General features: G+C 39.0%; 1 pseudogene; it reads left to right on the top strand.

Annotated features, from left to right (window-relative positions):
- The first annotated feature begins 1,052 nt into the window (after positions 1–1,052).
- LOC144318231 (guanylate-binding protein 6-like) lies at positions 1,053–12,201 on the top strand (annotated as a pseudogene).
- The last annotated feature ends 14,805 nt before the right edge of the window (positions 12,202–27,006 follow it).

Here is a 27,006-nt window from a genome sequence, read left to right as displayed (position 1 = left end):
AAGTGGATTTCATGGATTTGACTATAGTGTGTATAGGGGTGTTTTTTTTTCTTGTTATTTATTCTGCACTGGGTTGGTTCTCTAAACCTCTGGATGTGTGGCTTTTTGTCTTTTATTAATTTTGGAAAAATTATGTATCACTTTCTTATCCTCCTATACTTTTTGCTATTCTGATTACATGTATATTAAATATTTTGATATTGTTATATGGAAAGTCTTTTGGGTATCTTTAAAAGATAATCCTCCCTCCCACACACACTCCCTTTCAAATTTTTAAAAAAGATTTATTTATTTTTAGAGAGAGAAATAGTGAGGGGGAGGGGCAGTGGGAGAGCAAAGCCTCAAGCAGACTGACAGCTGAGTGCAGAGCCCAGCATGGGGCTTGATCTGAGAATCCTGAGGCCATGACCTGAGTCAAAATCCAGAATCAGCCACTTGACTGACTGAGCCACCCAGAAGCTCCTCCCCTCCAAATTTTAAAGTCTCCACACTTTATATGAACTCTCTAACACCAAAGAAATGGTAAAAAGGAAAACACTGAACCAGGAATAACTTTTTTGTCTTTATAAATGGGACCTAAAGAGGCTTTAGAGTGAGCCTGTTTAACCATTGAGACCTGAAACCTAAAGTCAGAAATCTGAAATATCTTTTAAATCACTTACATATTACTTGAGTGGACCAGCCTTGCCAAGTGTCGCAAATGTATAAAGGGGGTACTTCTTGAAGTGTAGCCCAACAATAGTGCACTTATATGTGTCTTCACGCCAAGACACATTTGGCGGTCCATGGAGGGGCCATACCAGCTGACTGTTGTGAGGGTGTTTTCCAGGTTGGATCTCTGGGACAAGAATGAGATGCTTTTTCACATCAGGCCTATTTATAAGTCACTGAGCCACTGAAGTCAGGGCAGTGTCTATGAAAGGTGCCCCTGGAAGAAAGAGTGACTGGGTGCCTGGAGCTGGACTTTAGGGAGTGGTTGTAGCCATTATCAGTGATGCGGCACAAGGCTAAGTCTTACCTGATTTAAGGGTGGATGCACCCTTAAAGGCACGATGGATTTGAAAAGACTAGAGAAGGGTTACAATGAACCAGTCAGAGCCTCTCCTCTCAGAAGGTGGCATGAGGGAAACTGGATTTTTATATATTCATATGTAATCCTAGCATTCTAGTATTTAGGAGGTCCTACCAGAGGCTCTGTCTTCCCTTAAATACTCATCCTACAAATAAAAAGTCTCTGATATTTCAGTTTTCCTTTTCAGCTCTAAGTTCTCCATACAGGAAGAACAAATTGGGGTACATCTCTCTAGTGATGTAATCTAACTCCAGCTATATTTACATAGCCAATCCACCAAGCAATTTCCATGCCTTACATTTTGTATAATTCTGAAAACCTAGCCCTTTATTCTATTTCTATATCTAGCAATATCCAAGGTGCTGTTAGTTTTGTTTTGTTTTTATTGTTTTGTCACAGCAGGTTTCTCCAATTCTAAAATTCCCCAAGCCTATAAATCTTATCCCTTAAAGGCCATTATTCCTTTGTACCTACATTTCTCTCAGTTGAAAACTGCTCTCAACAGAATTCTAAAACTGAAACTGCTTCAAGTTTGTGCTTCTCTGAAAGAGCTGGCACAGCTGCAGCTTTTTGGTCTTCCACCAAGCTTTGTGTACAGGATATTAAAATGAGACTCCTCCTGTCTGAGAATTTCCACTAAACCCCAAAGTAGAGTATACTTAGTGCCAAATAAACACACTTTCTAAAACAAGATGCTAGATCATTTTTTCTGGAGTTAATAAATATGAAAAAACTTCATTTCAGTTAAACCAAGTCTCATTAACCTCCTTCAGTTTAAGAAATCATGTTAATAATTCTTCCTTTATCACTATTATATTTTTGTGACAGACTTACAGAATATGTTTTTGATATTTTTTTTCTTGTAACAACTTCCCTGTATGTTGCTGAAAAATACATTTGAAAAATATTCCAAATGTATTTTTCAACAATAATAAATTTAAAATAATAATACTAAAAGTAAGTCAATGGTAAACATTAAAATATAAAAATAACAATAAAATATTGATTGAAAGTTTAAAAGAACTAACTAGCCTTATATTCTTCATCTCTGGAGTCACAGTTTTATATTAGAGTATCATAGAACAAAATAAAAGCAAAAATGGGAGAGACAGACACACAGACACACAGACACAGAGACAAGGAGCTTTTTTGATACAGCTGGTGAAGAAGGACCCTTCCTTGGGGCTTGGGGCAGTACCCAACCCTCATCCTGCATCAATCTCTGTGCCATAAGTACATGGTCACTATATTTAGCCCAGTGTGGGTTCAATTCTAGAAATTGCTCTATTTTAGGTCCTGTAAAAAAAGCTGTCTCTGATACTGCCACATACTTTTAGAGCTATGATGGAATTTTCAGCTTGAAATTCTAATTCTTCCCAGTAAAATTGCAACCCAATTGTTTTCTGTTCCCAATTCCTATTCCTATTGTTCCTGTTTCCTATAGACGGAAAACCCCTCATATTTGTGTTCTTAAAGCCATCTTTTCTAGCCTGACACACATGGAGCTCTTGCAGTTATGTCTCCCACATCATATTTTGTTTGCTCTATTGGAATATTCTTATTAACTAATCAACATGCTTCATGATTCTATTTTATAATATGAACTCATGGCAACCCAGGTAGAGGTTGTATTTTTCTAGCTGTTCTTGTTCTAGAAAACAAACTAAATTCAAAGCTAGCAGAGGGACTTAAGTAATAAGAATTAGAGACAAATGAAATAGAGAATAGAATAACCATAGAGAAAGAATCGCTGTCTGTCTGCTGTGTACATGTGTTTTCAGAAGGCTCATAGCAATTAGAGCCTCGCCTGTGGCAGGATATGATAATGCAATAACTTAAGATCTATCATTTTTGAGTAGAAGTGATGAGTCCTTAAAGGAGGTGCCTATCCTTCTTTCCCTTCTCCAATCTGCTCTTACTACAGATTTGATGGCACATTGCATAAGTGGCTAAGAGTCCTAGGCCCCAATCTTTTGTGAAACACATCTACTCTGCCAGTTATGGACTACTGATCCTGGAATTTATGTAGTAGAGTAGCATATTTAATACATCGAGTAACATATTTGTTTATGAGCCTTTTTTCTGTTTCTCACAGCTAAATCTAATTCTAACTGATATGGTTACTCTAGTATTACTTTGAGGGCAGGGCCATAGGTCATAAATGCGTTTATCCCAGGAAACAGGCAGTTTCAGGTACATAATAATCATTCAATATATTTCAATACATAAAAACATAGTATTGATAGGACTGGATATCAAAGAATGAAGATGTGAAAGCACAGCATTCAAAAAATACTAGGTGATGTGGAGCTCTTGAGGAGACACTGGTCATGCAAAGAAAGAGACTGGTCTAGGAATTGCTGGTTTATAGAATGAGAAATAAGAGAACCCATCTTGTCATACTAAATCCATTAGAGGACGTGTTATTGGTATAGGAGAGTCAATAGGAAGCCCCTGTATATTATTGATTAAAGAGCACATGGAGTAATCCATGTTGCTGAGAAGGATTATTTTGCGAGGTAAGTGGCTGCAAAGCATAGCGTAATGAAACAGACTTTGCTGGTTTCAAATCCTGGATCTACCACTTATTCATACATAAATTTCAGCAAATCTCTCAGTCTTTCTGAACTTCACTTACTACATGTGCAAAATGGGTATAATAAGCCCAAACTTGCAAGGGTCTTATAAACACAGGTGAGGTCAGGTATGTCAATGCATGTGTCACAGAGCTCAGCGCAATGTAGATTCTCAATACATGATAAGCATTGCTTGAATTTTATTTTTATTATGGAAATAAAAATTTGAAGGCTGCTAATACCTGCTATTCCTTCACTATCATCATCAGGGATTATTGTGGGGGGAGCTCTCTGTGGTCTGCTAATGCTATCCTCCATTTTATATCACATAAAAATACAAAGGTCCCACCAGCCCCCTGCTGATGTACACATATTTTGATTAACCCTGAGGCAGAAAATCAGTTTGTGATCCTATTTCTACAGAGAGCTTTGGAGTTTTCAGGTTCCCAGGCATATATAAGCCATCATGCTTGTTCCCACATGTTGGTGGAGAACAAGAATGAACAGCTGTTGGTGAACTGGAAAGTGTTAAAGATTCTTTCAGGATTTCTCAACCTGTGGTGGTTGTGGCTAGCACTGGCAAGTCCTACTTGATGTACTGCTTTGCAAGAAAAAAGCTTGGGGAGTAAAGTCTTATGACAGAGGCTATTTGCTCAATTTCAAGTGAAATCTGTTTCTAACCACTTCTCCAGGGCTACATGAAAGGAGAGTTCAAATTTCTTACGAAACACACGTTCTAATTCTTATCAGCAAATTGCAACCCAATTGTTTTCTGTTCCCAATTCCTACTCCTGTTGTTCCTGTTTCGTATAGAGGGAAAATCCCTCATATTAGTGTCCCTTTTTTTTTTTTTTTTAAGATTTTATTTATTTATTCATGCGAGACACAGAGAGAGAGAGGCAGAGACACAGGCAGAGGAAGAAGCAGGCTCCATGCAGGGAGACCAATGTGGGACTCGATCCTGGGTCTCCAGGATCAGGCCCTGGACCAAAGGTGACGCTAAACCACTGAGCCACCAGAGCTGCCCCTCATATTAGTGTTCTTAAAGCCATCTTTTCTAGCCTGCCACACGTGGAGTTTTTGCAGTTATGTCTTTCACATCATGTTTTGTTTGCTGTATTGGAGTATTCTTATTAACTAACCAACATGCTTCAATAACTATCATCTTAAATATTCTCCCTGGATTCCACATCTCATTATGACTATCACCCCATATTTTGTTTTTACTCCTCTTCATGCAAAAATATATAGCCTCAATTTCCTTTTTCTACCTCTGTCTTCAATGAATTCCTCTCTAGTTTTAACCCAACACTTTACTGAATGCTCTTGTTATACTTACCAATGACGTCCATTTTCCCTGATTCAGTGTTTCTTTGCACCCATCTTACTCCCCTGCTTCTTCCTGCTCCTTGAAATTCTTTCCTTCCTTGCCTCACCACACTACTCTGACTTTCTTCTGTCTCTGTGGTTAGCTCACTCAGTCTTTCTACCAGACTCTGACTTTTCATCCAATCCACTGAATTGTAAGTCTCTCTAGGATGTGGCCCTGGGTTCTTTTCTCTCTTCCATGTATACCCTCTCAAAATGATCTCATCCAGTCTTTGGATGTTCAATGTTGCTTTTATTCTGATACCTCTCGAATTGATATTTCTTGCCTCGATATCTCTTCTGAAATTCAGATGCATAGATCAAATAACCATCTGAATTTTTTTTTGGTTTTTTGCAAGCCGTCCACTTAAAGTTATCATGTTAAAAAAATTAAGTTATCATGTTCACAGTATAAGTCTTGATCACTCCTAAACTCAAATGAAATCAAGTAAAATAAAGCAAAACAAAAGCATACTTCTTGCTTTCTCGTTCATCTTCTTCTCAGTATGTATCACCAACCTGAAGGTTGCAAGACTCAAAACTTGCATTCCTCACTTAGTTTAACTCCTACATCCAGTTCATACATCAGTCCTCTTGTTACCCTTGCTTAATATATCTCAAAGCTGTCAATTTCTCTCTGTTTTTATTCTACCATCCTGGACTGGGCCCCCTCCTCTTTTGCCTGAAATACTTTTATTTGTCCTGATGTCCTTCTCATTTCCACTCTGACCCTCTCTAGTAAATTCCCTTCAAAACAACCATAGTGACCATTAATCTAGTTGCTTTTAATACCCTCCTTAAACCTGCATTATACTTACATAAGATCCATACTCCTCAAACGCACACTGTGACCACTCTTTCTTATTTCTCTAAATTAATCTTTTGTATTTTCTCCACCACGGTCATACCACAGCCACATCAGCCTCCTTTTTATCCTTGCAAATTGCAATCCCTTTCCTATCTCCAGGTCTTTGCATTCATGGTTCACTCTGCCTGCAATGCTTGCTGCTCCTTCACCCAGTTGCTCCTTTCTTTCAAGGCCTTACACAAATGTCAGTTTTCAAAGAGGTCTTCCCTGACCATTCTGTCTCAGGTTGCCCCTCCACATAAACTTAACACAATATGAACATATTTATTTATATCTTTACTTATTTTTTTCTTCTATTAAAATTAAAATCTGTAGAGGAAGAAATCCTACCTGATTCTTTGTTGCCAATTTCCAGCAACAAGGACAGTATGTGTAACATAGTAGGCACACAATAATTGCTTCTTTACCTGAATTGAAAAAAAAAAAGGCAAATCAGAATGTTTATCTATGAGCTCACTGGCTTTAGCTAACTTTCATGAAAATTCTAGTTAGAGCAAAGTACCTTAGTGTTGCAGAATACCTTATAGAATAGCATGTCCAGGTCCTATAAAGTTAATAACTATGGTTTAATGTAAAGAGCATCTGATGCTGGGCATGTACAAATCATAAGAAAAACAGAGGTCACCTTACTGAGTTCCGTGGGAAAAAATGACAATATAAAAGTAGTATCAACCATCCTTCCATCTTTCCACACTTCTACCCTGGTTCTATGCAGGTATCTCAGAAATTCTCTTTCCCTCAAGCATAGAAAACATAAGGGGGAATGTTCCTCTTAGAAAATATTTTAACTTCTGCTGAGATCCCTTGAATTAGTTATGATTCACAGCATCCTCAAAACAAGTAAGGAGTGAGATGCAGTCACAACCTTTTATGTATGTTTTGTTATGTTTTATTTTGTTTTACCCATTCCTTTCTCCCCATACTCCTTCCATTAAGACCAGATTTCACCTGCCTGGCATTAGCTCATTATACATTAGTAGTCTTTTTTTTTTTTTTTTAAAGATTTATTTATTTATTTATGATAGACATAGAGAGAGAGAGAGAGAGAGAGAGAGGCAGAGACATAGGCAGAGGGAGAAGCGGGCTCCATGCACCGGGAGCCCGATGTGGGATTCGATCCCGGGACTCCAGGATCGCGCCCTGGGCCAAAGGCAGGCGCCAAACCGCTGAGCCACCCAGGGATCCCCTATACATTAGTAGTCTTAACACTTATCAGTTATATAATTCCAAAGAACAGGTTATTTCCCTTTGCTTTAGTCACTGCTGTATCTTCTGACCCTTGAACATATCCCCAGTGCCAGAACATAATAAGTACTTAGTAAATAATTATTGAATAAATTATCTTGTTTATTCCTCAATTTTAAGGTCTTGACCTAATTATAATGCCATCAGCTAGCTTAACTTCTTTAGGGAGTCATGAATGTTGAACAGTAAAAAATCAAATCAAAACTATAATGAGATATTCCCTCACACCTGTCAGAATGGCTAAAATAAAAAAACACAAGAAACAGGTGTTGGTGAGGGTGTGGAGAAAAAGAAACCCCTGTGCACTACTGGTGGGAATGCAAGGTAGTGCAGCCACTGTGGAAAAGGTATGGAGGTTCCTCAAAAATTACCAGATGATCTAGTTATTCCACTGTCAGGTATTTACTCAAAGAAAATGAAAACACTAATTTGAAAAGATGTATACACCCCTACGTTTACTGAAGCTATTTACCATAGCCAAGATATAGAAGCAACTCGAGCATCCATTGATAGATAAAGAAAATGTGGCATTTAAGGAACAAATGAATATTTTTTTAAATGTCTTAAAGACAAACAAACAAACAAAAAGCCCAGACTCTTAAATATAGAGGAAAAATGTGGTTGCAAGAAGGGAGGTGGGAAAGCGGGTAAAATAGGTGAAGGATATTGGGAGTACACTAATCATGATGAGCACTAGTAATGTATAGAACTGTTGAATCATTATATTCTACACTTGAAACTAATATAGCACTGTATGTTATTTATACTTGAATTAAAAAAGAAAATTTAAAAAATTCCTCTCCAGTGATACATCATTCATATGAGTTTAATTTGCCATTTGTATAAATATGTAAAAAGAATTTCTGAGTTTAGAATACTTGAAAGATCAGAAATCCCCACTCATAAAAACCTTTAGCTGCCTTGTCCCAAGAGTGTGCTTACTGTAACTCTGTTTTCTCTCTTCCTCAGGTTAGAATCCCAAAGCTAAAAATTCCAACAAACCCAGGGAGTATATAAAATGTTATATTTACCGCCTCCCCAAAACAGAATTGTTTTTAGCCAGCCAAAACACAAAAAGGAAATTCTAGCCCATACTGAGGATATTCTGGAAAATCAACTGGATCCTGAATTCCAGAAACAATCAAATAATTTCTGTTCTTCTATCTTTACCCATGCAAGGGCTAGGACCCTCAGGAAAGAAGTCAAGGTCACTGAGAATAGTGAGTGTCCTTGTCCAAAATCATATTTCTCTGTGACCTGATATGTGCTAACTATAATATGCACTCTTCAGCAGCTTTGTATCAATTTATATATATGTGTATACTTATATATATTCATACCCCAGATAGAAATGATTATGTGTTTTAGTAATTATCTCTGATCATAGGATTAACAAATCCCTTTCCAAAACCCCAAACATTGTCACTGATATCTGCAGTTCCCATATATAAGAAGAACCCAACACTAACTAGACTGGGTGGATCGTCTTCCCAGAGGAAGTCCTATATAATGTGTTTTTCTCAAAGGGACTACTTTGGAGTTCAAACCTGTCCAAAATAAATACTAGCTTTTGAGTCCCTGAAAATCCACTGAAATCTCAAGAATTAGAAATAATATTATGTGAATTACCCTGGGTGTCTATTTTGGTGGTCTCTTTTACTCTTTTTTTTTAAGATTTTATTTATTTATTAATGAGAGCGAGGCAGACACAGGCAGAGGGAGAAGCAGGCTCCATGCAGGGAGCCCAATGTGGGACTCAATCCCGGGACTCCAGGATCACACTCTGGGCCGAAGGCAGGTGCTAAACTGCTGAGCCACCCAGGGATTCCCCTCTTTTAATCTTAATTTGTGTTAATGTGAAATAATTTTTCCCAGATTTCCCTGATTATGTTAGATGAAGGTAGGTATTCATCTTTTTTTCACCCGATGTTATGACCTGGAGAAAAATACAATAACGAGTAAATGAAGTGAAAGTGAAAATAAAGGTGATGATAATAGAAGTAAGTAGGTGTGTGTGACTTTAGAACTATAATCTCAGATTAAAAAAATTAAAGAAAGCAAAGCTGGGGGGGTTATAACTAACTTTGTGTACAACATCTTGAGAATTTTAATAATCCATTGTTGTCTATTAGGTACAATCTGTGGCATTCTGTTATTGCCATGTGACCCCTGATCAGTAGTTCGATTATTTTCTTTAAATATCCTTGCAATGGATCAGTACTGACAACACACCTTTTCAGAACACTGTTTGTGGCCATAGCTAAAGTATTTCATTTGTATGTTACTTTAGTTGTCATGAATACTTATAAATTTATTTCCGAAGTGCAAAAGTTTAGATGTGTAAAGCTACACATCTAATAAATGAAATTTTTAAAAAAATTTAAAAATTAAAAAAACTATAGGGCACCTGGGTAGCTCAGTATTTTAAGAGGCTGATCTTGGTTTCAGCTCAGGTCATGATCTCAGAGACCTGGGATCAAACTCCACATGGGGCTCCCCACTCAGTGCAGAGTCTGCTAAAGTTTCTCTCTCCTTCTCCCTCTGCCCACACCCCCGGCCCAGCTCACACATGCTCTCTCTCTCTCAATCTCTCATAAATAAATAAATAAATAAATAAATAAATAAATAAATAAATAAATAAATAAATATTAAAACAATAATAAAAGAACTGTAATCTCAGAATCTTGGTTCTTGTTGAGTAAGAAATTGATATTTATCCCTGTTTTCTGCTTTATTTATGCTGAGGACTCTAGTGGTGACCTATGTGGATGCCATCAATCATGGAGCAGTGCCTTGCTTGGAGAATGCAGTGACAACTCTGGCTTTGTGTGAGAACTAAGTGGCCATGCAGAAGGCAGCTGACCACTACAGCGAGCAGATGGCCTAGCGACTGAGGCTCCCCACAGACATGCTCAAGGAGCTGCTGGATGTGCATGAAGACTGTGAGGGGTAGTTGTTGGAGTCCTCGTGGAGCACTCTTCTGGGGATGACCAACAGGAGTTCCAGAAGAAGCTTGTGGTACTTTTTCTTAGCATTCATCCTTCCTGATCCTTGCGTTTCTAAAATGATGCCTGAAGTTCTACATACACAATCTATAGCTCATCTCCTACTTAGGGTAAAGTAGTGTGGATCCTCATGATAGAATTTTAGAGAACTCTATTTCCATCTTCTCCCTCAGAGCTTGAGAAATTTATTTGGGATCTTTCTGATCTCTCAAGCAAAACCAGCACTGATTTCTCCTTTAGTGAACAGTGGCATGGTTTCTGAACTCCCTAAAGTCACTCCTGAGCTACAACCTCTCTAGATGTACTCACTCTTATTCCCAGACACTTAATTTCCTTAGCAAGTTGTTCTTTATGTTTATTTGTGCCATTATATTATTGAAGATAGAATCACAGGATGCTACAGCTTCTAAGAACTATAGAGAATAGATCACACAACTTCAACATTTCATAGATGAGGAACCCAAGACCCAGAGAGGTTTGAAAGCTTTAGCAAGGTCTTACAGAGAGTTTTCAGAGTTGGCAGTAAATCTCTTGGTTCTAGTTGTATGCTTCTTGCTGCTTCACTAGGATGCTGTTCTTAAGAGGACTGCCGTTAGTCCACCCACCTAGTAGATTTCTTTGGAATTTGACCTCTTCTGTTCCTTTCTTCTGGTGATATCCCTATATATTTCCCTTGCAGGAAATCATAAGGATAAGAAGGAGGATCTCTTGCTGTAGAACAAAGAGGCATCTGTTAAATGGTGCCAAGCTAAATTGGATCAGCTTTCAAAGGCCCTAACAGAAAGTATTTCAGCAGGAACTTTCTCTGTTCCTGGAGGGCACAAGCTCTACAGGCAAGCAAAGGAAAGGACTGAATGGAACTATTCGCAGGTGCCCAGGAAAGGAGTGAGGGCAAGGAATAAGGTGAGCATGCGGAGCCTACAGAATAGAGTCAAAGGGGTCTCCAGATAATCTTAAAGCACAGCACCAGTTGTGGGTGATAAGAGCATGGGGATATCATGACAGATTGCGTGAACTTTTAAGGCCCACTATTTGCTATTTACTCCTCAGGAGAGTGGAAATGCCTATTCTCTCAAAAAAAGAGTATGGATTTCTGAAATCCACGAGAGACAGAATGGAAATTATTTATTTCTTCATCCAATTATATGACAGTCATTATGCCAATGACTGAGGATTTATGATGTAAAGTTAGAATGCTTGCACTCAAGGCTGATCAAAGTAAGAGTTAAATAAATACACTATTGCACAGAGAGTGATAACCTGTGATCCTGGGCTGCACTGGTGGTAGTAATAAATGTAATAATAATACACTACTGTATATACTGAACTGTTAAGCCCTCTCTCTGGATGTTTTAATTTAGTCCTTGAAAAAATGTTATGAAGCATCTATTCTTATTACCCTCATTTTACAGATATGAACCCAAAGGCAGACACAGGTTAAATAATTTGCCGAAAGTTACACATCTAGCAGATAGCAGGGGAGAACATCAGCATGGATTCGAGTCTGCATTTGCTATGGGACATATAGTCCAGGAAAACTTCTCCAAAGAGGAGGGGGATGTAAACTTTGAAGTATTTGTATGTGCTGTTCAGGTCGAGATGTTATCCAAAGGGAAGAGCCCTAGGGAAACATGCAAATATATGAATGCATCAGAGTTCATGAGTTTGTACAGATGCACATAATACTGACTGGTTGTGGCCTGTGGAGTGGAGGGAAGGGGCCCGGGGGGATGGCCTGGAGGGAGATATAGAGGGTCTCTGGTCACGCTAAGGAAGTTGGACACTTTGTAGGGGGCTCATGGAGTATTTTATGTCAAAAGTAAAAATGACATGAATGGTCTTGTTTGTATGGAACAAATCACCCCGGTGGAAATCTAAGTCCTTTGTTCCTTCTTGATTCCTTAGGCAAATGAGATCTGTTAGAGCTTTTTGCAGTCATATGTGGCAATAAAGAAATCCATCCTGCAGGCAGATAAAGCCCTCACTTGTGGGGATAAGGCCATAGCAAGCAAGGGGCAGCAGGACTCTACCCTTTGGTGGATAAGCTCCTGCATTGCCCTCTTATAGCCCAACCAAAGATCTTTCAAAAAATGATGAGCTTCCCCTTCTTCTATAGGATGCACCCTCTTTAAACCTGAAAACAACAAGCAGAGTTGTAGCTGTATATCAGCCAGTCAAGGCCTTTCTCATCATATTTTCAAACCTGCTCTTCATGATGTGACCACCCTTTCCTTCAAATTTGATTTTGTCTCTGATCTCAAGAGGGTAATGCTCAGGCCTGAGCTTTTACTTTTTTCTCTTTCTAAAATCTGCGTAGGGATTTGGAGCAAGCCAGGAAGGAGGCAGCATGGCTAAGAGAGAAACAGTGGAAGCAGCAATAGCAGACAGAGGCTTGAGAAAGAAGCCTCAAGGAAAGCAAGAGCCAACTAAGCAAGAAACTGGAGAGAGAAACAGACAGTGATCTGAGGGTACAGACAAGGATATGGGAGCACAAGCTCAATCAATGCAAGCCTAGCAGGAAACACAATTCCTGGTGGCCACTGCCCTGGCACATCAGGAGGGAATGGATGAAAGTTAAAGCAAAATGGGAAAGAGAAGCATTACTGCCATTCCTTGCATTTGATCCACTAAAATTATTGTTTCCTGGCTTTTCAAGAGGTCTTTGAATCAAGCTCCACATGAGACCCTGGAGAGTCCAGGATGACCTTGGCCCTTCCAAGGCTATATCAATAACCTCTCCAAGTCACCATGCTGGTGGGATTCTAGAATGCTTTCATAGACCCCAAATTAAACAGGGTTTCATGGATTATCAAGTAGATAATCCAACCAGGTTTTGTTGTGTTTGTCTGTTTGTTTAGAGAGAGAAAGTAGGAGTGGGGAGTATTCAGGGGTGGAGGGCAATCAGAGAGGGAAAGAGAATCTTAAGCGGGCTCTAAGTCCATGGGGGACTTGGAGCCCAACTCAGCAGTTGATCTCACAACCCCGAGATCATGGCCTGAGCCAAAATCAAGAGTGGGACACTGAACTGACTGAGCCACCCAGACACCCCAAAAAGGTGTCTTTAATATAAGCAGCAACAGGGCGCTTTACCAAGATCACTGTCAATTGTCAGAAACCCTACTACCACCAAAGACACTGACATAGATCTGTGTTGACTTAAAACTATCAGATATGCCCAGGCTTAGAAATACAGAGAACGAATACCTTCTAAACTTGCTGCATAGCTTGCCTAAGTCATTGCATGGCACCAGGGGAATCCTCTCCCTTCCCATTTAGAAGTGTTGGTATCAGATTTTTAAAAAAATTATTATAAGTATTTATTTTATTTTATTTTTTTTGTATATTTTTATTGGAGTTCAATTTGCCAACATATAGTATAACCCCCAGTGCTCATCCTGTCAAGTGCCCCCCTCAGTGCCCATCACCCAGTCACCCCATCCCCCCGCCCACCTCCCTTTCCATTACCCCTTGTTAGTTTCCCAGAGTTAGGAGTCTCTCATGTTTTGTCACCCTCTCTGATATTTTCCATTCATTTTCCCTCCTTTCCCCTTGATCAGCTTATAAGTTCCCATTATTTCTATGATACAGGTGACCATGCTATCCCAAGTGGGACTGAAGATAAGTTCACATGAACTAATGGCTCCCTCCCAACCTGCAGCTGGGGTTGGAACATAGTATTGCACTTGTCCCCATGCCTGGCTCAGCACCCTAGCAAAGTGCTCATGGTGTGTGCATATTGGGAAGGTTGGAAACTTCCTCTGACTGCCCAGGTCAAACCCAGAAGATATTCTCTGCTTCAGATATTATCCTCTGGCAATCTCCTAAGAAAGAACAGCTTTATCGTAAAATAGAGACAATTTACAAAGCTCTTAAATATAAAATGTGACTCTTGAAAAAAACGTGGATTTTCAAAAGTTTACTTTTTCCTTTCCACACAACCCTTTGCCTTAGGATCCCAAAGGATTTGTTCAATGAAGGATTTAGGAAGAAATCTGAGATGAGTGCAGAAATAAATCATCTCAGAAATTTGATTGAGATTACTAGAGAGGATAAAACTCCCTGGATTCCACAGAACCTGGACACACTTGTCACTGAAGCAACCGCAGGTCTGCCTGTTTCTGCAATACTTGTTGGTCAGGGTCTGAAGAGCCTGAGCTCACTGTTTCACTAGGATTAAATTTTCTCTCACAAAACTAAAGAATGTGGACACATGATCCATCCTATTTTTGATGTGTTTTTAAACACATTGTGATGTGTTTTTAAACGTTTGATGCAACTTTTAAAAAGTTGCACTCAGGAATATGTTAGACATAAAAAGTGCCTATTAGAGGATATATCAGTGCCTTACATACATAGATAGGTTAATTGCCAGTTTTATTAGTTTGAAGGGAAACAACTTTTTATAATATACAGCGGCAAACTTTAGCCTACAGGCCACATCTGTCTTGCTGCCTGTTTGTTTATTTATTTTTAAAGATTTTATTTATTTATTCATGAGAGACACATAGAGAGGGAGAGAGGCAGAGACACAGGCAGAGGGAGAAGCAGGCTCCATGCAGGGAGCCCAATGTGGGACTTGATCCTGGGACTCCAGGGTCACACCCTGGGCCAAAGGCGGTGCTAAACTGCTGAGCCACCTAGGCTGCCCACTGCCTGTTTTTTTGAATAAAGTTTTATTGGAACATCACCATACTTACTCAGTTACATACTAGCTGCAGCTGCTTTACTGCCACAACAGCAGAGTTGAGTAGTCACAACAAATATTGTATGACTCACAAAACCTAGAATATTTCCTTTTGGGTCCTTTACAGAACAAGTTTGCCAACTGCTTGTTTAGGAAAATAGGCCAAATTTGCAATATAAGTAAAAAAATTACCTTGGAAAAAACCTATCAAGAATGCTTCTGAAATCACAAAAGAAGAAAAGAATATACATAACCATATATACATGTGTATTTCAAGTCAGTTCTTCCCTAATTCATTTATAAATTTAATGTGTTCTGACATTAAAACAAAATAAAAGAAAAAAAAGGAGGTGTTTTGGTGCAGATAGGTAGGCTACCATCTTTATACAAATTTAAGTGGAAATGCTCACAATGCTTTAAAAAATTGTCAGGGTAAATCAGAAGAAGAATAAAGAAGAACCAGATCTACTTCATATGAAAACCTCCTCTAGAGCTGCAGTAATTCCACCAGTGTAGCACCAGCTCCTAACGAGGCACACAAAGCTGCAGAACAGTTTTCCTAGTCCAGAGATAGAAACAAATACTTTCAGGAACTATTTATCTTAAAGGCTTTCAAGTCTGTGGGAAATAATGAACTGTCCAATAAATTGTCAAGGCAACTTACTAGCCACTTACAGAAAACAGAGAGATTAGATCTCATATGTATTATAGCGAGGTAAATTCCAGATGTACTATAGATTTAAACATGAAGATTGAAACCATAAAATCTGGAAATCTGAAATCTTTTTTTAAAAAAAATCTTGTTTAGGTGTGTTGGGTGGAGGTAGGGTGCGGAAAAAAAATAAAAAAATAAAAAATCTTGAAATGTGGAGTTCTTTCTAAGCATGACATAAAACCAAGAAGACACAAAACATATACAAAGTACACAAAACTGAAATAAATCCATTATGCCAAGATAAGTCAAAAGACAAACAGCACTCTGAAAATGTTTTCAACTTGTATTTTTCTGTGATATATAAGAGAGAAAATTCAGTGTCCCCTTCCCTGATATATGTGGACTAAAAAAGACCCCAATCTCTCTCTGTTCCTGTTGTCTGTTTGAAAATATGAAATGCAAAGACTATCAGTGACTATATTTTTGATAAAGTGAAGAGACTATCTTGAGGCAAAAGAATCACTTCATTTGTAAATAAAGACAGTTTTGCTTCCTTTTAAAAAATCTTTATGCCATTGTTCTCCTTGCCTTATTGCACTGATGAGGACTTCTAATATTACCTGAGGATCTCTTATGTTAGGTTTAATCAAAGTGGTGAGAGAAAAATCCATTTTTTCTCCTGATAGACGGAAAATATTCAATAGTTCACTGTGGTGTAGAATATTCATTTCAGGTTTTCATAGATACCATTTATCCATCTTAGAAAGTGTTCTTTTCCAATTTGCCTACGGGTTTTCATGCTTTCTCAGTTATGTGCCAACTTAGTAAAATATTTTTTCTCCATCTGTTTTCTTCCCTATTCTCTTAATTTTGTGAATTGCATCTGTTGATTTTTGGATGAAAAATCAATCTTGTTTTCTTGGGAACACTCCACTTGGTCATGATTCCCTCAATTTATATTGCTGTTTTTAAACTGCAAATGTTTTGTTAAGGATTTTCGTATGTATGTGCTTCAGAGGCTTGAAGTCTAATTTTATTTCCTTGTAATGTTCTTGTCATAATTAGGGGTCAGGTTTATGCTGGCCCCATAAAATGGCTTATGAAATGTTTGCAGCATTTTTCTGAAAAAGATAGCATACAATTAATTTTATTTTTCCTTCAAAATTTTATAATGTTCACCAATAAATCTATCTGTTCACTGAGCTGAGTTCACTTTGTCAAACTTTTTCCTGACAAAGTATTTATTTATTTATTTTTTTCTGACAAAGTATTTAATTCTGAAATTAATTTTAGTTAATATACAGCTATTCAAATGCTTTTTCTTTTTGCATCAATTTTGTTAAGCTAGAGTTTTCAAGGAATCTGTCTATTTATCTAGGTTACCAACTGTATTGCCATAAAGATGTTCATGAAGTTTCTCTATTAGGTTCACAGTGATGCAGGATATCTCATGATATGTTCACTTTTATTCCTAATATTGGTGATTTGTGTTTTCTCCACTTTTTATTGACCATTCTAAGCTCTAAATTATAATTCTTAACTATTTTGAGTTTATGTTTTCAAATAAGAAAATTTCAGGTTCTTTTAAATTGTCTTCTGTCTCCATATTTTCTGTTTTATAATTTTCTTCCTCCTATATGCATTGTATTTAATTTCCTCTTATTCCTTAGGACATAAGTTGATCAGTGATTTTAATTCTTTTATATTTCATGAAGTCTTAAAGTTACAAATTTCTCTGTAATAACTGATTGAATTATATTCCTCAAATATTGATATACTTTATTTTAAAAGTATTTTCTAATTTACCCTTGTGATTTTACTTTTACCTCTAAAGTTATATAGGCTTCCTTACTTAATTTCCAAATATTTGGTATTTCATAGATTTTTTAAAAGATTTTATTTATTTCTTTGAGAGTGAGCACGAGCAGGGTGAGGGGAAGAGAGAGAAGCAGATTCCCCACTAAGCTGAGAGCCCAATGAGGGGCTCAATCCCGGGACTCTGGGATCATGACCTGAGCTGAAGGCAGATGCTTAACCAACAAAGCCACTGAGGTGCATCATTTCATGGATTTTTGAAGTTAATTTTTAATCTAATTTTCTTATGTCAGGGAATTTCTTATGAAGTTAATTTTTAATCTAATTTTCTTATGTATACTGTATGATTTTAATCCTTTAAAAGTTATTGAGAGTTTTCATATTCCAAAATATGATTTATCATCATGAAACGTATGTTTATTCTTCAGTTTGACCAATGCAATGCTAACCAAGGTCATTAAACACAAAAGCCAATATATTTGGAGCAAATATCATAATGCCTATTTCTTGCTTGCTTGACATTCACAGGGCATGAAGTTGTTTGCTGTGAAGGAAGTACTGGGGAATGGATGTAAGAGGGAAAGTATTAGTTTCTATTGCCATGTTTATAAACTCTGTTTCTTACTCCAAAGCTCCTGTCCAAGACATTCTAATCCAGGCTTTTAAAGCAGCAGAATGACTGCTATATTCCACTTTCCAGGATAAGGGTCAAAGCATGCCAAGATATAGTATTTTTGTGTGATCACAAATATAGTATATTTGTGATTTTGCTGAATACTTCCAAAAGACACGGTATTCTTTTGCACACACATGCTGCATCTTATATTTATTTCTCTCGTTTTGTGAGAATTGGGAAAGGGAGAAGGGAGACTTAGAAGTTTCTTTTACTTTCTGTCCATTAGTCTCCAAGCACTGCCTAGCAAGGAGTGAAGAACTGAGGAACAGACATGGATTTCATAATGATAAATCATATTTTGGAACAAAAATAGGCCCTAAGGACAAAAGTCGCAAAGCAACTCCTGAAAAACATCATCTAGCTACATCTTTTAGGTAACTGCTTTTTCGTGGACACTTGGTGGCAGTACTTTGATGATACTGTTGTGGTTCCTGGAAAATGATAGGGGAGTTGGATACAGGGCAGTGGTCCCAGCTGTGCTTATGGGAAGGAGGTGACTGGTGGCAAGAGCTGGGTCTTCCTTCAACTAAGACTGGCAAACATTTATCACCTTTGTTTCCAGCTGTAGGCCTGTCAAGTCATTTCCTGTAAAACAGGAAAAGATCTTTCTCTGTCCTTGATACTACTACACTAAACCTATTTTTCAAAATGGTTGAATTCAACTTCTGGAATGACACTGAGTTTCACAGACCCACTCCCCAGCAAAACAATCATGCTGGCACAAATGGTTTAAAAAGCAGCTATTGAAAGTCTCTGGAAACTGCCCTAGGGACATAGAGCAAATAATTATTTGAGAATTTTTACTAAGTTTGGAAAGAACAGTGAGGGTCCATAGCACATGAGCCACTACTCACACTCTCTCCACACCCCTCCCAGCTCAGCAGGATAGAATCTCCACTTTCAGTAGATATGGCCAAGAAAGCAAGGATCTCTCTACCCTCAGCTTCCAGTCAAGGGACAACAGAGCACACTGGGAGGGGCTGAATACCAGCATTTTCATCACCTGCAGCTCTAAATTGCAAAGGCTAATTTCCTGGTGAGTGCAGTCAAAAAGTGAGGGGCTCCCTTCCTCTCCCTGTTCCCCATTCATTGGGTGGAAGACCTATGGCAAGTGAAGCAGGCAGAGAATACTGGAGTCCTGATCACACCCGCATAGCTTACTCATAGGGCAGAGGTTCCACTTCAGGAGAGCAATGTGAGAAAACAGGAAGCCCAGCATGCTGCTTTAAAGTAAAGGTGTTACTCAGAAGGAAGTGGGCCACTTCTCCCCACTACAGCTCAGAGATTTTGCCTAGAGGGAGGGAAGTCATAATAAAAAAGACTGTGAAGCTCTCCCCTAGAGGAATTGACTTTATTTGGAACCAACTGTAGGGGAATCTAAGCCTAAGGACAAAACCAATGGTAATCTGGGTGGTAATCAATTAAGAAATTATATACTTCTCTTAATTAAAAGCAACAAGCTTAGTTAAAAGAAACATAGGCCAGTTAGTTCATCAGAGAGAACCAGAAAAAGAAAAAGAGTTAAGAGCCCTCCTGCACTCAGAACCCCAAAAACTGGCCTCAAAAATCGTTCTTACCTAAATTTAATTGAATCAGACTGGAGCAATTATTCCCCCAGGACACTGTCAAAAAACTATAGAACAATCAGCTGGAAGGGTGCCCCAGGTAGCGGTATTTTTAAACAACCCACGCTCCTGCTCAGCGACCATAACGTTCAGCTAGTTCTAGGAAACACTAGACAAAACCAGAACAGCTGCCTCCCAGTGTCTCCCAAAGCAAAAGCCTGTATGACTCTTCTCAGTACAGTTAAAATATGCTGACTTCTAACTACATCCCTTGGACACATATGCTAGAATGGTGATGTGTAAGTTTGAGTTCACAGTTCTTAGCCTGAACCCACACAGCATAAGGAAAATTCTCATGTTTTCCTACCTGGAAGAGTTTCTATCAGATTTCTATATCAGGTTAGAAGTTCTCATTTTTCTTTTAACATATGTGAGAATTAATTCAGACTACAAGTTCTCTCCCAGTAGCATCATTTTGGCTAAATCATCTTACAGATATTGTCCTCTGACCTAACATAACAGCCAAGTATTTACCCTCATAATGGGTGAATATCAGGAAAGGGGTGGTATCCTTCTTGTTTTCTAGATTAAACCAAGCTTCCTCTTGCAAGCATCCTTCTTGTTCTAATGAGAGAAACTCCTTTCAAAAGGAAAATACAGACAATATAACAAATTGTTATTATAAAATCTTATTCATGAAAGAATGAGGATGTTTAGCAGTTAAACTTTTATTAGCCTAACTCCTTAGTTTTAGATCCATGTGGACAGGCTTACATCTAACAAAAATAAAATTCTGAGTGTGCCTCTGGGGTCTGCATTTAGAAATAAAGCAATAGAATACACTTGAAAACAGAATCAAATGTATTTGGGAATGTAGTCTATGTTAATCCTCCTTCATTCTGGTTCCCCAATGTTAAAAACTTAGACTTCTATCACCAAGCAAAATTTAATGTTTTTGAATTTCATATAAAAGAACTTAATGTACTCTTTTCTGACTTCTTTGCTCAACATTATGTTTGTGACAGTTATTCTTTTTAAAATTTTTTAAAGATTTTATTTATTCATGAGAGACACAGAGAAAGAGAGGCAGAGACATAGACAGAGGGAGAAACAGGCTCCATGCAGGAAGCCTGATGTGGGACTCGATCCCAGGACCCCGGGATACTGCCCCGAGCCAAAGGCAGATGCTCAACCTCTGGGCCACCGGGGCGTCCCTTGTTTTTTTAAGAGAGAGAGAGAGAGTATAGCAGGGCAGGGTAGGGGAGACAGAGAGAGAATCTCAAGCAGGCCCCATGCCCAGTGTGGAACACAATGCGGGCCTTGATCTCACGTCCCTGAAATCACAACCTGAGTCTAAATCAAAAGTCAGACGCTTAGCTGACTGAGCCACCTAGGTGCCCCTGTGACCAGTTATCCTTATTGTGTGCAGCAGGAGTTTATTTATTCTTTTAAAGCACTACAAAATGTTTCTCAGCCTTGGCACTCTTGATTTGGGGCTGGATAACTTTTTTTTTTTTTTTTTGGATAACTTTTTATTGTGAGAGCTGCCTTGTGATTATAGGATGTTTAGCAGTAACCCTGGCCTGTAATTATCTGATGCCAGTTGCACCTGTTCTGCTAACCAATCCAGCTGCAACATTCAATTATGACTCCAGACTTTGCCAAAGATCACCACTGGGGCAAAATCATCACCACTGGGTACTACTGAGCTGGCATAAATAAAACCATCTCTATTCAATCACATCTTGGTCTCATAATAGGTATTCCAAGGTCTAAGCAGCCATAAGGGCTGGATGAAAGCATAGAAGGAGGGGCCACTTGACAAAAGGAAGAGGTCTTCTTTGTTTCAAATTATGTTTAATTTACTGAGTCTTGATGGAGAAGATAATGGTAACACGAGCCAACTCACTAACTCATGCCATAAATCCTCCCAGTCTCTGTTTTTTTGTTGATTTATCAATGGGTAAAAATGTTACCCAATTTTATCAAATTTTAAAATATTTTGATGTGAAGTATTTTTAATACTTTGACATTCAAAATGTCTAGTTCAAAATATTGCCACATGTCAAAGGTTCTTGTAATTCTCCTTTTTACCTTCTTAGGATAATATTAAGTAATTGAACTCCGAATGAAATCCAAAACTTCCATTTCACTGGAACTATATAACAAATCTAAGGAAGGCCTCTAAACTTACTGCCTCTGGTACAACATATTTATCTCATAAAGATAAGATTAATCTTTGGATTAATGACTCATTGATTACAAAGATATGATGATGATGATGACAATGAGAAGGATGACAAGAATGTCACACCAAATAGGTTAGTAATACAAGCTCACATACATGAAGTCATTTATGAGCATTATGGGATGGATTTTCCATAGTTTATCTCCTGAGATCAAAAAGCCAGGAGGCTATGCATCAAACTCAATCATAGTCCTTACTAACACCAAAGCAGGCGCCTCTAAACACGATTGCATCTAGCCCTTCAATAAATATATAGAGACCATTTCCTGCACAGTATAGGCGGGATCAAGGAGTTTGTACTTAGCAAAACAGCCTTGGTGTCTATGTTCAAGCAGTTTTTCATCTAGAAATAAAACATAACCAAATTGTCATACCAACAAATGAGGCTTTGAACTTCTGACAAGCACTGTAGAATAATATTGCAGGGCACCAAAAGTACATGTGGAAAGGAGCCCTGATATAGATTAATCAGTCAGTGATCCTTCCCCAAGGAAAGGAGAAAATACAGACAATATTACAAACTGTTAATATAAAATCTTAACAGATAATAGAATCTCTAGAGTCTACAGAGCACAGAATTTGTAAGAGCGCAACTAGGAGAGATATGAGAGAAGTGAGTTTCAGGCAGAAGACTGTGCCTATTTGCTTACTGGGGAAGAGACTTCTGTATTTGGTACCTGAAAAACGACCCATGTGGTGAAGGAGAGATAGTCCTCACACATTGAGGTGGGCAGACAGGAACCAGACTGGAGGATCTCCCAGGCCTGCTATGGAGACTGAACCCCATCCTAACTGCAATCAGAAGCTTTTAAGATTTTGTGTGGAAAAGAGACATGACTTAATTGGTAGTTTTTAAAAACTGCTGCGATGACTGAATGGAGAATGAATTGGATATAGCCCAGTGAGGATTCCTGGCTGTATCAGCAGCCCTGACAATAAATTATTCCACAGCTTCCTGAAATGACCAGCTTATTTGTACAAAGATTTAAAACGCTGAAGGCTATCTACGTGCTTGCTCCTGACAAACAAACTTTTTCCTTCCCAATTGTATATACTTCCAGTCATTGTTATTTCTTGTTTTGTTTTTTTTTTTTAATTTTTAACTATACAGTTCAGTAGCTTATACACATTCTCATGTAACAGATCTCCAGAACTTTTAAATCTGGCAACATTGAAACTATATCCATTAAAAAACTTCTATTTCCTCCTCCCCCAAACCTCTGGGAACCATTCTGTTTTCTCTTCCTATAAATTTGATGAGTCATTATGTTTTTAAACAAGGTTTATTATTGAAGTATAATTGATAGTATGTTTTCTTTTCTCCCAAAATCAAACATTTCAATTTTTATTTATTTATTTTTAAAGATTTTATTTATTTATTCATGAGAAACACAGAGAGAGAGGCAGAGACACATCCTGCAGCAAGCCCGATGAGGGACTCGATCCCGGGACCTTGGGATCACAACCTGAACCAAGGCAGATGCTCAATCACTGAGCCACCCAGGTGCCCCTTGAAATTTTATTTTTGTTAGCTTGGAGCTTTTTCATTCAAGAGACCTTTGTTCTATACCTTTTCTGCCCCTCCTCCTAAAACAAACTGAACTTTTTCCACCCTCCCTTTCCTCATCCATGCACTTCTCTTACATACGCCCATATACAGACTTAGACACAACATGCTGCTTTGTCACTATTTCACTGGGGAAACTCCAAGGAGTCAGACAGAAAGCTGGCACAACGGAAGCCATCTGTTTGTTGCTGCTACCCGGGAGCTGCACCTAAACTCTGCCCTTGTTATCAACTTCTCACAGACTTTCCTGTCCACTGTAATCCCTTAAACACTTTGAACTAGATAGTATATGTTTCAAATAAACTCATATAAAGGTTTTGAGCCAGAAAAACCATCTCTGAGGTCATTCAAGTTCACTTACACAGTCCTTCCTACAATTGTAACCAAGGTTGAAACTGAAAGCAATGAAGAGCTATTTTCAGAACAGGTTCAATTCTAGGAAATCACTTGCTTTTCCATTAGGGAATAATACGCACATGATTTTTAAATCTCCTCTGTAGGATCTTACAGGCCTTCTATGGATAGAGTCCACTATTCTAGCTGCAATCAGAAGCTTTTAAGATTTTGTGCAGAAAAGTGACGTGACTTAATTGGTCTTAGTAGACTGCATAAAAGTGTTCAAGGACAACTGAACTACTGTCCCCAAGGGGCCTTTGCAGACTCTCTCTAGGCACTTCCTTCCACTGGGATCCCCCATTGCATTTCATGATTTAGAAAAATGTGATGGAATGGGTGGCTACTACTTGTTACAAAATGTCACCAAAGCTCCAGAGCCCTCAAAATGTCTCTTCAGTTTCAGCTCCAGGTCTCTGTCTACCTGTAGAATATCGTGCCCCAGTGTTCCCAAAGCAAGGGTGTCTGCGCACCATTTGTGAAACTCACAATTTACATATGGCCTCCTTCTCTCTCTCAGCAGACTAACTACTGGGATAATAGAATCAGCGTGTAAAACAAAGGTTATTATTGTAACATCTTCTTGACATAGAGGAAAATGTGTACATTTATAAAAATACTTAGGGGGGCGCCGAGGTGGCTCAGTTGGTTGGGTGTCTGCCTACAGCTCAGGACATGATCTCTGGGTCCTGGGATCAGCCCAGTGTTGTGCTCCCTGCTCAGCAGGGTGTCTATTTCTCCCTCTCCCTCTGCCATTCCCCTTGTTTGTGCTCTCCTTCTGTCAAATAAATAAATCTTAAAGAAATAAAAAATAAAAATACTTTGAAGTGCTTCCTGTAACACAGGAGGAGACTACCAAGTTGTAAGTCTCAGCAGAAAGCTAAATAGTGAAAAATGACTGCTAACTTGCTTTACCAGCCTATTTTATTTCCTCCTTAAGCAGGTCGTTGGTAGAGAAAAGAAAACAGAAAAGGTGGAGGAGAGAGAGAGAGAGAGGGCCCACCAGAGTCAAAGGGTTTGGGCTTTGGAGGACTGGAAGGCTTGTCTTTCTCCACAAAACTGATAGGCAAAGATAGCTGAGACAGTATCCTGGGAGTTTGTGAAACCAGTGGGGCTTGGAGCCTGGTGCTTTAAAAGTCAGCTAACTCAGCACCAGGTGAGTCTGGGGCGGGGGTGGGGGTACTGAAAGCCAGGTCCCACCCAGGGACACAATCCCTGGGCAAAGGGAAAACAGATCTGTTCTGATTTCAGAGAGTGCTGGGGGACTTCTCCAAGAAAACAGGAAACTGGCAGATGACATTTTCCTCCCCCTCCCCACAGCATAAACGGAGAGCCAGGTGCCGGAGGTGGGGCTGTGGTGGCAACTGTAGTCTAGGCCCAGGGCTCAGGGCCAATTTTGTTAGAGCTGAGGGCTGCCCCCCTCTCCCCACCTAACCACCAGCCCCACCCCCGGCCCCTCCCTGGCCACTGGGTGCTCAGCTGCTCTCACATGTAGCACCCAAGTACTAAGCCCCACACCCAGCCATGCACCCCCATCCACTGTTGTGGGCCATGCCCGGATGCTAGATTCACAGCCACAGCCTTGCAAGGCTGCCACACCACACCCAGCCTGGGGGCCCAGCCATCGTGTGCTGTGCCCAGCCAGGCCCCAGGACCCTGGCATGCAGCCCCCACCCCAGGCAGCACTTCAGGGGATCCAGCACAGGACTAGAGGCCTAATACAAATTTTCCTAACACCACTGTCCCAAAATATATAAAGAACATATACAACTCAATACCCCAAAAATAAATAATACAATTAAAAAATACTCCAATTTAAAAAGACATGAACAGACAATTCTCCAAAAAAGACATCAAGATGGTCAACAGACACATGAAAAGATGGTCATCATCACTGACCATCAGGAAAATGAAAATCAAAACTATAATGAGAGGGGCACCTGGGTGGCTCAGTCAGTTAGGTATCCAATTCGATTCTAGCTTAGGTCATGATCTCGGGATCCTGGAATGAACCCCATGTCAGACTCCATGCTCAGGGGGGAGTCTGCTTGAGGATTCTCTTGATCCTTCTCTTTTTGCCCCTCCCCCAACTCACACACGCTCTCTCAAATAAATGAATATATTTTAAAAAGCATTAAAAAATACTACATGAGCTACATACCGTCAGACCATCCAAATCTCAAGTTTATTTGGGTGGCTACAGGACAAAACAGAGTTTCACGAGCAGGTGGCCTAATCCCCATATTATCAAACTCTATTACACTGATGACTCTCCCTCCACCAGATCCACTGTGCTTTGAGGCATTCTCTGAGACCTCTTGAATTTCACTTATAGTACCCTGGTAGGAATGAGCCCCAGGGGCTCAGAGTGGCCCCATAACACACATCCTTGGTTTTGTTTACTTACTTTCCTTTATTCACCTAGCTGAACGTGAGTGAGGCCTTGCAGGTTGCAGAAATAATGCTTTCTGAAACCAGGTGTCGGCTCAAGACGTTTACGTATAAGTTCTTTTCTTTTTTTTTTTTTTTAAGTAGTGTTGAACTCAGGACCCTGAGATCAAGACCTGAGCTGAGATCCAGTCGGATGCCTAACCACTGGAGCCACCGAGGCACCCCAAGTATAAATTCTAACCTAGCACTGGCTCATCAATAAGCTCTGTTGCCTCAGAGGTGACTTTTTGGAAGTCTATCTCAAAAACTAACTGAAAAATATTTTTATATATAACCGAACAGAGCCATAAGCAGTCACATATGGCAAGGGCATCAGACAATACAGAATTAGTACAAGGGAAGTCAGTAAACAAAGTATAAAACCATCAACAATCTCTTGAGGGGATGATGGAATCCACAGTTACAACATTATATTATTTGTAATGTCTTGTTTTCAAAACAAGTTAGGAGGCATGCAAAGAAACAGAAAAGTTGGCCTAATCATAGGAAAATAAGTTAATAGAAACAATCTCTTGGGCCATGAGCAGAAAATATCTCATTTAACAGGCAAATATATCAAAGCATCTATTATGAGTATGCTTAAAGAACTAAAGGTAACTATGGTTTAAGAATCAAAGAGGGTTAAAATGATTCATGACATAGAAAATATCAATAACAAGAAGTTACTGAAAGAACAAAACAAATTCCACAGTGGAATAGTAGAACTGGAATACAGTATAGTGGCTCAAAAACAGATTTTAACTGGCAAAGGGAAGATCTGTGAACTGAAGATAAATCAACAGAGAGAATCCATTTTGAAGAATAGAAAAGAAGACAAA

The sequence above is a fragment of the Canis aureus genome, chromosome 8 (genome assembly GCF_053574225.1).
Source record: "Canis aureus isolate CA01 chromosome 8, VMU_Caureus_v.1.0, whole genome shotgun sequence".
Taxonomy (NCBI): Eukaryota; Metazoa; Chordata; class Mammalia; order Carnivora; family Canidae; genus Canis; species Canis aureus.
The sequence above is the reverse complement of the archived record's forward strand: the minus strand, read 5'-3'. Positions and strand labels throughout refer to the sequence as shown.